The sequence below is a fragment of the Ovis canadensis genome, chromosome 26 (genome assembly GCF_042477335.2).
Source record: "Ovis canadensis isolate MfBH-ARS-UI-01 breed Bighorn chromosome 26, ARS-UI_OviCan_v2, whole genome shotgun sequence".
Lineage (NCBI taxonomy): Eukaryota > Metazoa > Chordata > Mammalia > Artiodactyla > Bovidae > Ovis > Ovis canadensis.
The window spans coordinates 40,461,006-40,477,162 of record NC_091270.1 but is presented as its reverse complement, the minus strand read 5'-3'; the positions used below and the strand labels follow the sequence as shown (position 1 = coordinate 40,477,162).

Here is a 16,157-nt window from a genome sequence, read left to right as displayed (position 1 = left end):
AGCGAGGAGGGAGGGGCAAGAAGAAAGATGGGAGGAGCCAAGCGGGAGGGAGGCGCGCGCGGGAGAATCAGAATGCTGACGGCGCAGAGTGGAGGCTACGCCAGGTTCCGAGCTCTGGTCCCTGGAGACCACCAAAGGACATGATCCATCACCATCTCCTGAGACGTCAACGAGGTATGCCCTAGAGAGAGGTGAATTTTAACCACAGAAAATAACATTTATAAAACAATCTGCGTTTTCCGTAGGGCAGACAAGAAGAAATAGGTCTGGACTTATTAAGAAACTGAGCAAAGTATGTGAAAATAACTGTTTTCAGACATCGGACGGCAGGCAGTTCCAGTCCTTTTACCTGAAAGAAGAGAAACAAATGAGATGAGCCAGGTTATGACCCTGGCTCTCTGTCCAGAAGCAGTTTCCAGTTTGCAAGTGCAAGGGGAACTTAAGCAGAGCCTAGAGTCTCCCTGAGAAGACAGGTCTTACCGAATGGGGTAGACGGGGATTGGATTTTTGGGAGACCGAATTGGGTGGAATTTATGAGGCCGAATTCATGGAGAAAAAGCTTTAGAAATCTGCATCTTTAACTGAATAAAAATAAGTGAATATGTTCTGTGACTATTCCACAAGGCCAGGAAAGAACAATCATGGGGAAACAGTAAGCCAAACAATTTTCAGAACTCACAGGACTAGGAATCATTTGTGTTCCATGGAGCCAGAGTGGGGAGACTGTTGAATACAGTTGTTGAATGGAATATGCAATAGAGACCCCCGAAGTGTCATGCCTTAGTAGTGACTAGCCCTAGACTCTGGGGTCTAAAGGAAAAGCTATTGTAGACCCATCAAAAGCTTAAAGAGAAAATTTTAAAAGCAGCTAGTGAAAAAAGGCACATTATGCACAGAGAAATAATAGTAAGTTTTCATAGATTTGTCATTAGAAACTGTGCAAGCCAAAAGAAAATGAAATGACAACTTTAAAATGCAAAACAAAACTGTCAGCTTGGAATTCTATACTCCACCGGATGAAACACAGACTTTTGCAGACAAACAAGTCCAGGAAGGCCACATCCTGAAGCAGCACCATCCCAGCTGACTTGCAGACTATAGGAGAATTAAATGCTTATTGTAAGCCAATGGGGTGGTTTGTTATTCTTCATTATTATAAAAATAACTGATGAGAATAGGATCACTTCTAGGCACATGGCAGTGGGTGAGGACATATAATTCCCTAACGGCAAAAGGGACGCAATTGGAAATCTACCACCGATTTTTCACTTTTGAAATCACCTGCTTCGTTCTAAGTGGACTATATTTTTTCTCTTGTAACTGCAGACTCACCTTTGTGTTTATAAACAAAGGTTTATAGACTTAAAAATCACAAAGACTTCTAAGGCACAACTCTAATCATCTCTTTTTCCTAGGGTTTATTTATTTTCTCTTCAGATAATGATTGTGAGTCCTGACATGCAACTATAGAATTAATAAGAATTGCTAATTGCATCTCTTGCCAAGAAAAAATGATCCAGTAAACACTTATCAGGATGATTCATGTTATGTGAACTTTAGTAAGTGCTAACTACAAATTTTCTACTTGAACTTTTTGATTTGATTATTGTATCTCAGTTGTTAAGTAAAGATTCACTATCAAGGACTGATTGATCATTTATCTACACTTCAGATGATGAGCTTATACCTTAGTACTGTTGCCAGTATCTATGGGAACGCTAAGATACAATAACCATTCATTCATTCAACAAAGATTTATGGAGCACCTTCTACTTGCCAGGAATGAGTACTGAACTAAATGACAAAAACTCGGCATGAGTTTATGTTCAAGAAGTGGAATAAAGACAACAAACAAAATAAATAAGCAAAACATTTACATATGGAGGAAAATTAAGCAGGTAAAGGAAGGTGGAGATGATTCTGTGGGAAAGGGTCTTGCAGTTGTAAATAGAGTGGTTATGGGAGGTCTGTTTGATGATATGCTACTTGGGCAAAGGCCTGAAGGAGGGAAGGACCCAACTGTGAGGCTCTCTGAGGGAAGAGAATTGCAGGCAGTGCAAACAACAAATGAAAAGGCCCAGAGCTGACAACGTGCCTGGAATGTTCAAGAAATACCACTATATCTCACGCTTTCCTTTCACTGTATGGTATCAGCATGCAGGAGACCCGTGTTTTGTAAATGGTGATTTTGCTGTTGCTCTCCAGGTACACCTAGGGGAAAGTCCCAATGATTCCAGTGCCTTCCACCTAAGAAAATGACTTCTCCAAGTTGGACAGCTCAAGGGGGAGAGCCTCCCTAAATGTTTCAGGTATGGCCCAAGCCTGAAAGAGGGGTTTTAGAATCAGTTATTCTCTTACTGCTGCTACATCACTTCAGTCGTGTCCAACTCTGTGCAACCCCAGAGACGGTAGCCCACCAGGCTCCCCTGTCCCTGGGATTCTCCAGGCAAGAACACTGGAGTGGGTTGCCATTTCCTCCAATGCATGAAAGTGAAAAGTGAAAGTGAAGTCGCTCAGTTGTGTCCGACTTTTAGCGACCCGGTGGACTGCAGCCTACCCGGCTCCTCCGTCCATGGGATTCTCCAGGCGAGAGTACTGGAGTGGGGTGCCATTGCCTTCTTCTATTCTCCCCAGTGAAAAACATACCTGCTTCCAAAGTCCCTGGATGAATCCACTGTCAATGATAGATCTGTATGTTGAATACCAGGTTTTGTAAATTGTTCTAGACTGAACTAAATATGTGATCTTTGGCAGAGTAGAATGCCATTTGTTTCTGAGTGGTTTACCCATGGCTGCCTGGTGCCAATATATATTTAGTTCTATATGTTTGGGTTTGTATCTGAGCTCTGTCCTGTTAGTCCATGGTGTCTGTTCTTTTTTTTTTTTTTTTTTACTTTTATTTTTTTTTATTTTATTTTTTTTTTTAATTTTTAGTTTTTTATTTTTTAAATTTTAAAATCTTTAATTCTTACATGCATTCCCAAACATGAACCCCCCTCCCACCTCCCTCCCCAGAACATCTTTCTGGGTCATCCCCATGCACCAGCCCCAAGCATGTTGCATCCTGCGTCAGACATAGACTGGCGATTCAATTCACATGATAGTATACATGTTAGAATGTCATTCTCCCAAATCATCCCACCCTCTCCCTCTCCCTCTGAGTCCAAAAGTCCATTATACACATCTGTGTCTCTTTCCCTGTCTTGCATACAGGGTCATCATTGCCATCTTCCTAAATTCCATATATATGTGTTAGTATACTGTATTGGTGTTTTTCTTTCTGGCTTACTTCACTCTGTATAATCGGCTCCAGTTTCATCCATCTCATCAGAACTGATTCAAATGAATTCTTTTTAACGGCTGAGTAATACTCCATTGTGTATATGTACCACAGCTTTCTTATCCATTCATCTGCTGATGGACATCTAGGTTGTTTCCATGTCCTGGCTATTATAAACAGTGCTGCGATGAACATTGGGGTACATGTGTCTCTTTCAATTCTGGTTTCCTCGGTGTGTATGCCCAGAAGTGGGATTGCTGGGTCATAAGGTAGTTCTATTTGCAATTTTTTAAGGAATCTCCACACTGTTCTCCATAGTGGCTGTACTAGTTTGCATTCCCACCAACAGTGTAGGAGGGTTCCCTTTTCTCCACAGCCTCTCCAGCATTTATTGCTTGCAGATTTTTGGATCGCAGCCATTCTGACTGGTGTGAAGTGGTACCTCATTGTGGTTTTGATTTGCATTTCTCTAATAATGAGTGATGTTGAGCATCTTTTCATGTGTTTGTTAGCCATCCGTATGTCTTCTTTGGAGAAATGTCTATTTAGTTCTTTGGCCCATTTTTTGATTGGGTCGTTTATTTTTCTGGAGTTGAGCTGCAGAAGTTGCTTGTATATTTTTGAGATTAGTTGTTTGTCAGTTGCTTCATTTGCTATTATTTTCTCCCATTCAGATGGCTGTCTTTTCACCTTGCTTATATTTTCCTTTGTTGTGCAGAAGCTTTTAATTTTAATTAGATCCCATTTGTTTATTTTTGCTTTTATTTCCAGAATTCTGGGAGGTGGATCATAGAGGATCCTGCTGTGATTTATGTCTGAGAGTGTTTTGCCTATGTTCTCCTCTAGGAGTTTTATAGTTTCTGATCTTACATTTAGATCTTTAATCCATTTTGAGTTTATTTTTGTGTGCGGTGTTAGAAAGTGATCTAGTTTCATTCTTTTACAAGTGGTTGACCAGTTTTCCCAGCACCATGGTGTCTGTTCTTACACCCTTCCCACACTATCTTTATTGCTTGACTCTGCAATATGTCTTAATATCTGATAAAGCAAGTTCTCCCTCTTTTTCAAGACTAGCTTGACTCTTTTATGTGTTTTTGGTCTTTTCACGTACATTTGAGGACAAATTTATTGGTACTTAAAAATCCAATAAAGCTCATTAAAATCGAATTCACTAAATTTATTCAAAGAGAACTGACATAAGTCTTTCTGTTGAAACATATGACTGTTTATTCAGACCATGTTGCATGCTTTAAAATTTTTATAGTTTTCTTCGCACAGAGTCGGACACGACTGAAGCGACTTAGCAGCAGCAGCAGCAGCAGCAGCCATAGAAGTCTTGTCTGTTCTTGGTTAATTTCTTAGCCACATTATGGCTTTTGTTATTGTTATGAGTGGTATATTATCTTACATTATACTTATTTAGGTTGGTTATTTGTGGTGAGAAAAAATACTATTGATTTTTATAATGCCTAAACTCCCTTATGAATTTTAATATTTTTTATTCTGTTAATTTTTTCCTAAGATGGCTGGTCATATTTTTATATATGTTTTAGCTTTACTTTTCCTACTTTTATACACCTTTATCTTTTTCTTTTCTTACTGCATTGTCCAGAAGTCTTGGTAATTTCTTAATAGTAATGATACCCACACTAAACTCATGGGAATTGCATATAGAATCTCTCTATTTAATGTAACAATTTCTGCAGCTTCCAAGGTCATTTCCTTTATTACTTTAAAATACTACTTAATTTTTTTCTTAAATCTAGTGTTGTTTCAAAAGTCTGATACCAGTGTGATTCCTGATCTTTTTAGATATCTGTTCCCTTTTTCTGAGAATTGTACATCATTTATTTTTGTTGTTGATGTTCTTAAATTTCACTAATAATGGATCTAGTTAGGGATCTTTTTTGAAAATCTGATTGATTTTTTTTTCTTTCAATCTGGGATCCTTCATTTTTCTTTAATTTAGGAAAATTTGCCTTCTTTATCTCTTTAAATATATCCTTTCTAATCCCCCCCCCATTTTGAATCCATAAAATCTAGATATTGGCATTATGCTTCTACCTTCAGTACCCTCCATATCACATATCATTCCTTTTATGTTTTCCATATCTTTATTTTTTCCTGTAGCTGCCTGGGAAAGTTCCTCAATCTGATTTTACAGTTTCTAACTTACTTTTTAGCTGTATTCTCTGTGCCATTTTACCTATTTGTTGCATTTTCCGTCTAATTATTTTATTTAGTCAAAGGATAACCCAGGGACCTTTAGTTAATTTGCTTCACCCATTTAGTCACATGAGGAAGGCAGTCATTACGCTATTGTTAAGAAACAAAGGCAAAAACAGGATTTAAAACACAGAAGAGAACAGAAAAAGGCCACAGTCTGGAAACAGTGATTGGTGTGCACGTATTTGGGGTATAGTGGTTAAGCAGCAACTTGAACAAGCTGACAGGTATCAAAGAAAATTATTTCAGTAGTTTGTGGATTTTTGGAAAATGGTGAGTGTTTAACAAGGAAGCCTCATATTTCCGCTTTTTCATGATTTCTTAGTTCAGATTGCTAATATCTTTGTTTATCTCCTGAAGCATCTTTGACATTCTTGACTCATCTGTTCTAATGATTCTGATTCATTTGGTATGTGTGATTCAACTTGTCTGCATTTTATGGTCTCTTTGCTCCTCCACAAGTGCCGGGTTATTTTGAGCTCCTGTGAGCTCTTGTGCCTGTGGGAGTGTCTGGTAATGTAAAGTGGGGAGGAGGCATGTGTGTGACCCTCCAGATGAATTTAAGAAGGAAGCCAGGGAGCCTGTATCACCATGGAATTTGTTTTAATCACCCTCATTTGTTGTCAGTCCATTCAATAAAGACAACTCTGTTCAGAGTTATACCATTGGTCTCTAAGGAAGAAGTAGCTTTGAGAGACCCACTCCCCAGTCCATTATCCATCAGCCCTGGGATTTGGAGGGGGAGGGGGAAAAGAAATAAATATCAGAGGTTAGCTGGTCAACCTGTTGTTTTCATCAACCTGTCTCCCCAGCCATGTGCGCTGATGCTTCTATTCTGTTATGTCCTGGGCAGGCTGGGGATGTTGCTGTTCCTTTCTGTTTTCCTTCAGGCCTTCTCAAGGCTGCTTCTGGTTGCCCACCACCCCCTGGCAGAGCCCTGTCCTCTGCAGATAAACACATCTACCTCCCACACCGTTTCAAAACTGCCTTCAGGCTCCCAAGGAGTTTCTTGCTTTGTTGTTGTTTTTAATATTCATTTCTCAACTCCATGTGTTTTCTAAATTCTAGAATTTTTCCAGAGTTCTTGGGAGAGAGGGTTTAATCAGTTATGAAGCGACATTATTCATTCTGCAATATTGAGATATGTGTTATATTAGTTTACTAGGGCTGCCATAACAAATTACCCACAGACTGGATATTTAAGATTTTAATATTTTATTCATCTTAAATTTTTTGCATTAATTTTGATCTATATAGAGATTGCACTAAAATAGTGTTTATCTTAATTACTGAGGATTTCTTTTTGGTGCTTCCCTAAATTTTGTGCCCAAGTTGAGTGCCTTATTGCTTTACTATAGTCCCGGCCCTGCTCCATCCCCCCATGCTTCCTTCCCTCTTCCATTTTCTGCTGACTGTCACCATATGCTCTGAATTCTACACTTCTCACCTTTTCAGGAACCTTGAATTTTGTGCTCTCCATTCTGTCTTCTGTACTTGCAATCTTTTCCATGCATGTGGACCTTTCTCTTTTGTATTTAAATGTGCTGTGCTTAGTCGTGGGCTATTACCCACCAGGATCCTCTGTCTGTGCAGATTTTCCAGGCAAGAATACAGGAGCAGGTTACCATGCCCTCCTTGAGGGCATCTTCCCAACCCAGGAATCAAACCCAGGCCTCCCGGATTGCAGGTGGATTCTTTACCATCTGAGCCACCAGGGAAGCCCAGAAATACTGGAATGGGTAGCTTATCCCTTCTCCAGAGAATCTTCCTAACCCAGGAATCAAACCAGGGTCTCCTGCATGGTGGGCAGATTCTTTACCAGCTGAGCTGCCTGGGAAGCCCGTATTTAAATGAGCTCAACTAAAAATTTTCCAACTTAAAAAGCCAAAGCAAACCAAACATCTTCAACCTCAGTACCCCTGCAGTTGCTGCTTGCTCGCTCGCTCGCTCTCTTTCTCTCTCTCTCTCTTGCCCTTTGGAGCTAAACTTCTAGAAAGTACTGTCTCTTTTCCTACACCATCTGCCCTGGATATAGCCTAACCCTAATTTGGATTCCATCCCCACTGCCCAAGGCCTTTCCTTCTCCATGGAGGTCATCAACTATCTGCATATGGTAGAGCCCTGTGGGCTCCTATCAGAGCTCATCCTACGTGACCCTGAAAAAACAGCATCCAGCGTTGTTGGTCATAATTTATTTACTGAAACAGTTTCTTTCTTTGGTCTCCTTGACAATGAACTTGTCTGGTTTCCCTCCTATCTCTCTGGCCATTCCTTCTCAGTCTTCCTGCTTAGTCCCCACTCACATTCAATCATTGAATGCGGGAATTCTTTCAGGGCGGGATTTTAGACTTTCTTATCCTCTCTTACATTATTTTCTCAGTTTAGACTTTCTTCGGTGCTCCTATCCATTCCTCTAGTTTTGTTTACCATCTGCTTGCCAGTGACTCCTCCTAAACATTTTTCATCCAGGATGTTAATTCTCAGCACCAGAGACGTGTGACCAATTGCCTACTCATGAACACCTCCGAGTCCACACATCCAAAAGTGAACTCATCTTTCCCCTGAAACCTACTGTCATTTCTTTTCTCAGTAAATAGTTCTAAAAACCCCATAGTTGGTTTTACTTTTGATTTTTAATCTTCTTCACCTTCCTTAATCAAGAGGCTACAAAGTTAGAATGATGTGGATTGTGCTGACCTCTGCAGGTTTAGCAGGAAATACCCTCTGTCTCCTTCCAGACTTCTTTCTATACTTCAACCCCCGATGCTTGTTCTTATCTGAAAGTTTTTCCAGCATGGTTTCTCTCATTCTTTTTTTTTAAATATATATATCTCTATTTATTTATTTGGCTGCACCATGTCTTAGTTGTGGCACACAGGATCTTTAGTTACAGCCTGGGAATATTTTTTAGTTGAGGCATGTGGAATCTAGTTCCCTGATCAGGTATCGAACGCTGGCCCCCTGTATTAGGAGCATGGAGTCCCACCCACTGGACCACCAGGGACATCCCCCTCTCATTCTTTAGATCAGAGATTAAGCTTTTCTCCAGAATGTTTCCCTCAAATCTCCAAATTTGGTTAGATTCTAATCTTAATGAGATCTGCTTCCTTCCTGGGCATGGTTTGTTTTTTTTTTTAATAAAGATTTGACTGTGTAAGAAAAGACCTTGAAGAGCAGTGGCTTAGATGACATAGAAGTTTATCTGGGAGGTTAAAGCTTGGCCTTATAACACGAAGATTTCCGGGGCCTGAGGTCCTTCTATCTTGTCCCTCCACCATTCTAGTATACCTTTTTTAGCCCCGTGTTTCAGACAGCTCAGCACTCTGAGTGCCTTCCAGCCAGCAGAAAGAGGGAAAAGTTGGAAGGAAGAATGTGCTTTTAAGGTCACAGCCAGAAGCCATGCACATTATTCATGCTTCTATCTCATCTGGAACTTAGTTGGAACTTAGTCACATAACCACATACTCATTGCAAAAGAGGCTGAGCAGAATGTTCTTTTTGGTTCTGTGAATAGTTATCTATGAACAATTGAAACTCCCTTGTAGAGAAAGGGGAGATCGAATATCTGGACAAACAAGTCTCTGCCACAGTCATGGTAAAACACATATATCCATGCACACCCTCTCTCTGCACAGAAGGCACATTCATCCATCCCTTCCCAAGTGGATACCACCCCAATCCTGTTCAGCTGGTGCCTCCAGCTCTGTGTCTAGGCTCTTTAAGGGAGGCTCAGATGGGGCTCCTCTTGGTCCAGCCACTTATAAACCAATTACAAGTTATCTGCTCTGATCATACCCAGTATGAAGTAGTAAGAGCAGGATAACAAATAAGAATGCTGATTTGGGGGGAAAAAAGGAGGAGGAAGAAATGGAAAATGCAGGCTGTCACTAGTTCACAGAAATGACCAATTGTGCTGAGAAGGAACTAGAAAGACTCTGAGCTCAGAATGTTGAACTCCTGTGGCCAGCACTGCTTCTGCTTTCAGAGGGATGGGGAAGGATGGGGGTGTATCTCTCATCTTTATCTTCTGTGGTTTTCATCTGATAATACTCATTTCTCTTATATTTGCTTGGCATGAACTTCTTTGCTACATAAAACATTTGAAAGTTTAAATAATTTTATTCAGTTTAGATATATATACATATGTGTGCCATATATAAATGCATATATATAGATACACATATGTGATTTGTGAGTTAAATAATGCTTTTTTCAAGTAGCTTCTCTTCTTGTGTGGTGTTATGCAATTGCTTAAAACATTTCTGAGAACTGTACAAATCATATCCTATCTCATTTTGAACCCAAACAGGGGCCTCTGCTCTGCCCACTGCATCCCCGTGTGTAGCCTTATTGACAAGCACAGACCAGCATGATGACCCTGTGATGAGGAAGGCGTGTGCAAATTTTGACCCTCTCATTAAATATATCATCCAAGAAAGTTTATCTTATACATTTTATATGTCTGTGTTTAAATAAACATGATTAAACCTACATATTAAAGATTTCAGATTGATTTTGAATTTGAGCAGAAGCAGCTCAGTTCAGGGTTTTGGTATATAAAATAAAAAATATTTTCTATTGTAAAGAACATCAGATATTTACCTACCATTTGAATTATAAATATTTCATTTGAAGGTTATTGTAATTCATCTGAGTCAGACTGAGAAATAAGAAAAGCAAAGTAAACATTACAAATAGGTTGTATTTTAAAAACATTTGTATTGGGACTTTTGTTCAGCTTCCTAATGTAATTATACTATAAAAGAAACTCATTGAATGATTTTGAAAAGTGTAGCTTTCCTTGATTATAAAAGCTATGCATATTAAATTAGGGAATTTTTTAAAAATAGAGCGATGCATTCCTTTGAGAATTTAATATCAATAATATCAGATATTTTCTCTTTAAAGACAACCCATAGGCTGTGCAAGAAGTTAGTTTCTTGAAATGCCACTAGAGGGCAATAAATTCAAAAATTGATTTATGGTGTATAAACAGGCTTCTGTGCTGCGGAGGTGCTGATTTTCAGTTTTAATTTGGGAAGACAGCAAAAAAAGAAGAAGAATTAAAAATTTAGTTGGTAGAAAATATATCCAAATAATTGTGGTGCTGGAGAAGACTCTTGAGAGTCCCTTGCACAGCAAGGAGATCAAACCAGTAAATCCTAAAGGAAGTCAACCCTGAATATTCATTGGAAGGACCGATGCTGAAGCTGAAACTCCAGTACTCTGGCCACCTGATGCAAAGAGCCGACTCACTGGGAAAGAACGTGATGCTGGGAAAGATTGAAGGCAAAAGGAGAAGAGGGTAGCAGAGGATGAGATGGTTAGATAGCATCACTGACTCAATGGACATGAATTCGAATAAACTCTGGGAGATACTGAAGGATAGGGAAGCCTGGCATACTGTAGTCCCTGAGGTTGCAAAGAGTCAGACATGACTTAGTGACTGACAACAACAACATATCAAAATAAATGTTTGATTTTTGAGAAGGTTCACCACTACCCTTTTGGGAATCTAATTATTGTACTAAAAATTATTGAATGCTTTGAAGGATAAGATTAATTCTGCCAAAGGCAAATAAGTCAGAAGAATGCCTCATGAAGAATTGAACCTTGCAGAATGAATAGACTCTTTTGAACTTGCAGGTTAAAGTAGTGGGTTGAACATATGTGTTTAATTTTCCTCCCTTTTGAACAGAAAAAAAATAAGTGTTTTAGGACCTAAGTTCACACAGATTAGGAAAATAGAAGAGGAGTCAACAGCAACAAATTTCTGGAAGCTGAAAAACTTACAGATCAATGGTAAGTGATTTAACAGACTTGAGAAAATAAAACTTCAATCTATCAGTGGGAAAGCCGAGAAAGATATACCCATGAAAGGAAAGATATACCCATTTAATGCAGAGTTCCAAAGAATAGCAAGGGGAGATAAGGAAGCCTTCCTCAGTGATTAACACAAAGAAATAGAGGAAAACAATAGAATGGGAGAGTCTAGAGATCTCTTCAAGAAAATTAGAGATACCAAAGGAACATTTCATGCAAAGATGGGCACAATAAAGGACAGATATGGTATGGATCTAACAGAAGCAGAAGATATTAAGAAGAGGTGGCAAGAATACACAGAAGAACTGTACAAAAAAGATCTTCATGACCCAGATAATCACGATGGTGTGACCACTCATCTAGAGCCAGACATCCTGGAATGTGAAGTCAAGTGGGCCTTAGGAAGCATCACTATGAACAAAGCTAGTGGAGGTGATGGAATTCCAGTTGAGCTATTTCAAATCCTAAAAGCTAGACCATTCAGGTGTGACCTAAATCAAATCCCTTATGATTATACAGTGGAAGTGAGAAATAGATTTAAGGGCCTAGATCTGATAGATAGAGTGCCTGATGAACTATGGAATGAGGTTCATGACATTGCACAGGAGACAGGGATCAAGACCATCCCCATTGAGAAGAAATGCAAAAAAGCAAAATGGCTGTCTGGGGAGGCCTTACAAATAGCTGTGAATAGAAGAGAGGCGAAAAGCAAAGGAGAAAAGGAAAGATATAAGCATCTGAATGCAGAGTTCCAAAGAATAGCAAGAAGAGATAAGAAAGCCTTCCTCAGCGATCAATGCAAAGAAATAGAGGAAAACAACAGAATGGGAAAGACTAGAGATCTCTTTAAGAAAATTAGAGATACCAAGGGAACATTTCATGCAAAGATGAGCTCGATAAAGGACAGAAATGGTATGGACTTAACAGAAGCAGAAGATATTAAGAAGAGGTGGCAAGAATACACGGAAGAACTGTACAAAAAAGATCTTCATGACCCAGATAATCCTGATGATGTGATCACTAATCTAGAGCCAGACATCCTGGAATGTGAAGTCAAGTGGGCCTTAGAAAGTATCACTACAAACAAAGCTAGTGGAGGTGATGGAATTCCAGTTGAGCTGTTTCACATCCTGAAAGATGATGCTGTGAAAGTGCTGCACTCAATATGCCAGCAAGTTTGGAAAACTCAGCAGTGGCCACAGGACTGCAAAAGGTCCGTTTTCATTCTAATCCCAAAGAAAGGCAATGCCAAAGAATGCTCAAACTACCGCACAATTGCAGTCATCTCACATGCTAGTAAAGTAATGCTCAAAATTCTCCAAGCCAGACTTCAGCAATACGTGAACCATGAACTCCCTGATGTTCAAGCTGGTTTTAGACAAGACAGAGGAACCAGAGATCAAATTGCCAACATCCACTAGATCATGGAAAAAGCAAGAGAGTTCCAGAAAAACATCTATTTCTGCTTTATTGACTATGCCAAAGCCTTTGACTATGTGGATCACAATAAACTGTGGAAAATAATGAGAGAGATGGGAATACCAGACCACCTAACATGCCTCTTGGGAAATCTGTATGCAGGTCAGGAAGCAACAGTTAGAACTGGACAGGGAACAACAGACTGGTTCCAAATAGGAAAAGGAGTACATCAAGGCTGTATATGGTCACCCTGCTTATTTAACTTCTATGCAGAGTACATCATGAGAAACCCTGGACTGGAAGAAACACAAGCTGGAATCAAGATTGCTGGGAGAAATATCAATAACCTCAGATATGCAGATGACACCACCTTTATGGCAGAAAGTGAAGAGGAGCTAAGAAGCCTCTTGATGAACGTGAAAGAGGAGAGCAAAAAAGTTGGCTTAAAGCTCAACATTCAGAAAATGAAGATCATGGCATCTGGTCCCATCACTTCATGGGAAATAGTTGGGGAAACAGTGGAAACAGTGTCAGACTTTATTTTTGGGGGCTCCAAAATCACTGCAGATGGTGACTGCAGCCATAAAATTAAAAGACGCTTACTCCTTGGAAGAAAAGTTATGACCAACCTAGATAGCATATTCAAAAGCAGAGACATTACTTTGCCGACTAAGGTCCGTCTAGTCAAGGCTACGGTTTTTCCTGTGGTCATGTATGGATGTGAGAGTTGGACTGTGAAGAAGGCTGAGTGCCGAAGAATTGATGCTTTTGAACTGTGGTGTTGGAGAAGACTCTTGAGAGTCCCTTGGACTGCAAGGAGATCCAACCAGTCCATTCTGAAGGAGATCAGGCCTGGGATTTCTTTGGAAGGAATGATGCTAAAGCTGAAACTCCAGTACTTTGGCCACCTCATGTGAAGAGTTGACTCATTGGAAAAGACTCTGATGCTGGGAGGGATTGAGGGCAGGAGGAGAAGGGGACGACTGAGGATGAGATGGCTAGATGGCATCACTGACTCGATGGACATGAGTCTGAGTGAACTCCGGGAGTTGGTGATGGACAGGGAGGCCTGGTGTGCTGCGATTCATGGGGTCGCAAAGAGTCGGACACGACTGAGCAACTCAACTGAACTGAACTGATGCTGTAAAGTGCTATATTCAATATGCCAGCAAGTCTGAAAAACTCAGCAGTGGCCACAGGACTGGAAAAGGTCCGTTTTCATTTCAATCCCAAAGAAAGGCAGTGCTAAAGAATGCTCAAACTACCGCACAATTGCACTCATCTCACATGCTAGTAAAGTAATGTTCAAATTCTCCAAGCCAGGCTTCAACAGTACATGAAAGTGAACTGTGAAGTTCCATATGTTCAAGCTCGGTTTAGAAAAGGCAGAAGAACCAGAGATCAAATTGCCAACATCCGTTGGATCATCGAAATAGCAAAAGAGTTCCAGAAAAACATCTACTTCTGCTTTATTGAGTATGCCAAAGCCTTTGACTGTGTGTACCACAACAAACTGTGCAAAATTCTTCAAGAGATGGGAATACCAGACCACCTGACCTGCCTCTTGAGAAATCTGTAGGCAAGTCAAGAAGCAACAGTTAGAACTGGACATGGAACAACAGACTGATTCCAAATAGGGAGAAGAGTACATCAAGGCTGTATACTGTCACCTTGCTTATTTAATTTATATGCTGTGTACATCATGAGAAACACTGGGCTGGATGAAGCACAAGTTGGAATCAAGATTACCGGGAGAAATATCAATAACCTCAGATATAAGATGACACCACCCTTAATGGCAGAAAGCGAAGAAGAACTAAAGAGCCTCCTGATGAAAGCGAAAGAGGAGAGTGAAAAAGTTGACTTAAAACTCAACATTCAGAAAACTAAGATCATGGCATCTGGTCTCATCACTTCATGGCAAATAGATGGGGAAACAGTGGAAACAGTGACAGACTTTATTTTTGGGGGTCTCCAAAATCACTCCAGATGGTGATTGCAGCTATGAAATTAAAAGACATTTGCCCCTTGGAAGAAAATTCATGACCAACCTAGACTGCATATTAAAAAGCAGAGACATTACTTTGCCAACAAAGGTCTAGTCAAGGCTATGGTTTTTTCAGTAGTCATATATGGCTGTGAGAGTTGGACTGTAAAGAAAGCTGAGCGCTGAAGAATTCATGCTTTTGAATGGTGGTCTTGGACTGCAAGGAGATCCAACCAGTTCATCCTAAAGGAAACCAGTCCTGAATATTCATTGGAAGGACTGATGCTAAAGCTGAAACTCCAGTACTTTGGGCACCTCATGCAAAGAACTGACTTACTTGAAAAGACCCTGTTGCTGGGAAAAATTGAAGGCTGGAGGAGAAGGGGATGACAGAGGGTGAGATAGTTGGATGGAATCACCCATTCAATGGACATGAGTTTGAGTAAACTCCAGGAGTTGGTGATGGACAGGGAGGTCTGGTGTGCTGCAGTCCATAGGGTCGCAAAGAGTCAGACACAACTGAGTGACTGAACTGAACTGGGCTGACCGGAATCATAAAGCAGAATCATCAAAGGGCATGATTTGTAAGCTCTTGCAATCCCAGGACTGGAGGTAAAAGGAAGGAAAAGAGCTAATGTAGGGAGGACCAGGGTGAAAGCTGTTTGAGAAGAAATTAGAGCCCTAGACCCTCCCTCAGCCTGGTAAAAATCTGCATGTTTAGACTCATTGAGGGGGATTAAGAAATCATCTCCTTCCCCAACCTCTTTCCCCATTGGTCCCCAAAATGCAGCCGATAGATTTTTACTGTCTCTAGGTGGCAGATGAGAAGACTCTTCCCTGGAGAAATCTGGCCAGCCAAAAAGAAAATGCTTAAATATACTGATGTCAAGGTTTTGCCAACAGCCTTTCTGTAGAAAATCAATAGAAGTATCTGGGCTTTCCTGTTAGCTCAGTTGGTAAAGAATCCACCTGTGGCAGAAGACCCCGGTTTGTATTCCTGGGTCAGGAAGATCCACTGAAGAAAGGATAGGCTACCCATTCCAGTTTTCTGGCCTGGAGAATTCCATGGACTGAATAGTTCACGGGGTCACCAAGAGTCAGACATGACTGAGCGAGTTTCACTTCACTTCCTACTGATATCACCCTTTAGTGAAAGTCACAAGCTCACAGTTTTAATCGTTTTTTAAAATTCTCCACTCTTAATTTTGAGCAGACCACCAAGGATTACCTGATGAAGCCTGTTATATAGAAGGTAGAGACCAAAACAAACAGGTAACAACCAAAGAAGCATCTTGGAGGAAATAGAAATTAGTTAAGACTTAAAAATGAAAGCTAAAATCATATCCTCAGAGAGAGAAGAGGGAATATTGCATCCATTAAACAAGGACCAAAGCTATGGAAATGGAAGATTTAGGGGGAAAG

The 16,157-nt window shown here is 40.2% G+C and overlaps 1 long non-coding RNA gene across 1 annotated transcript; it reads left to right on the top strand.

Moving 5' to 3' along the window:
- Window positions 1–3: 3 nt before the first annotated feature.
- LOC138431022 (uncharacterized) lies at window positions 4–10,006 on the top strand. Its single transcript, XR_011253500.1, has 3 exons — window positions 4–174; window positions 2,206–2,309; window positions 9,816–10,006. It is a non-coding gene; the product is annotated as an uncharacterized lncRNA (long non-coding RNA).
- Window positions 10,007–16,157: the final 6,151 nt, after the last annotated feature.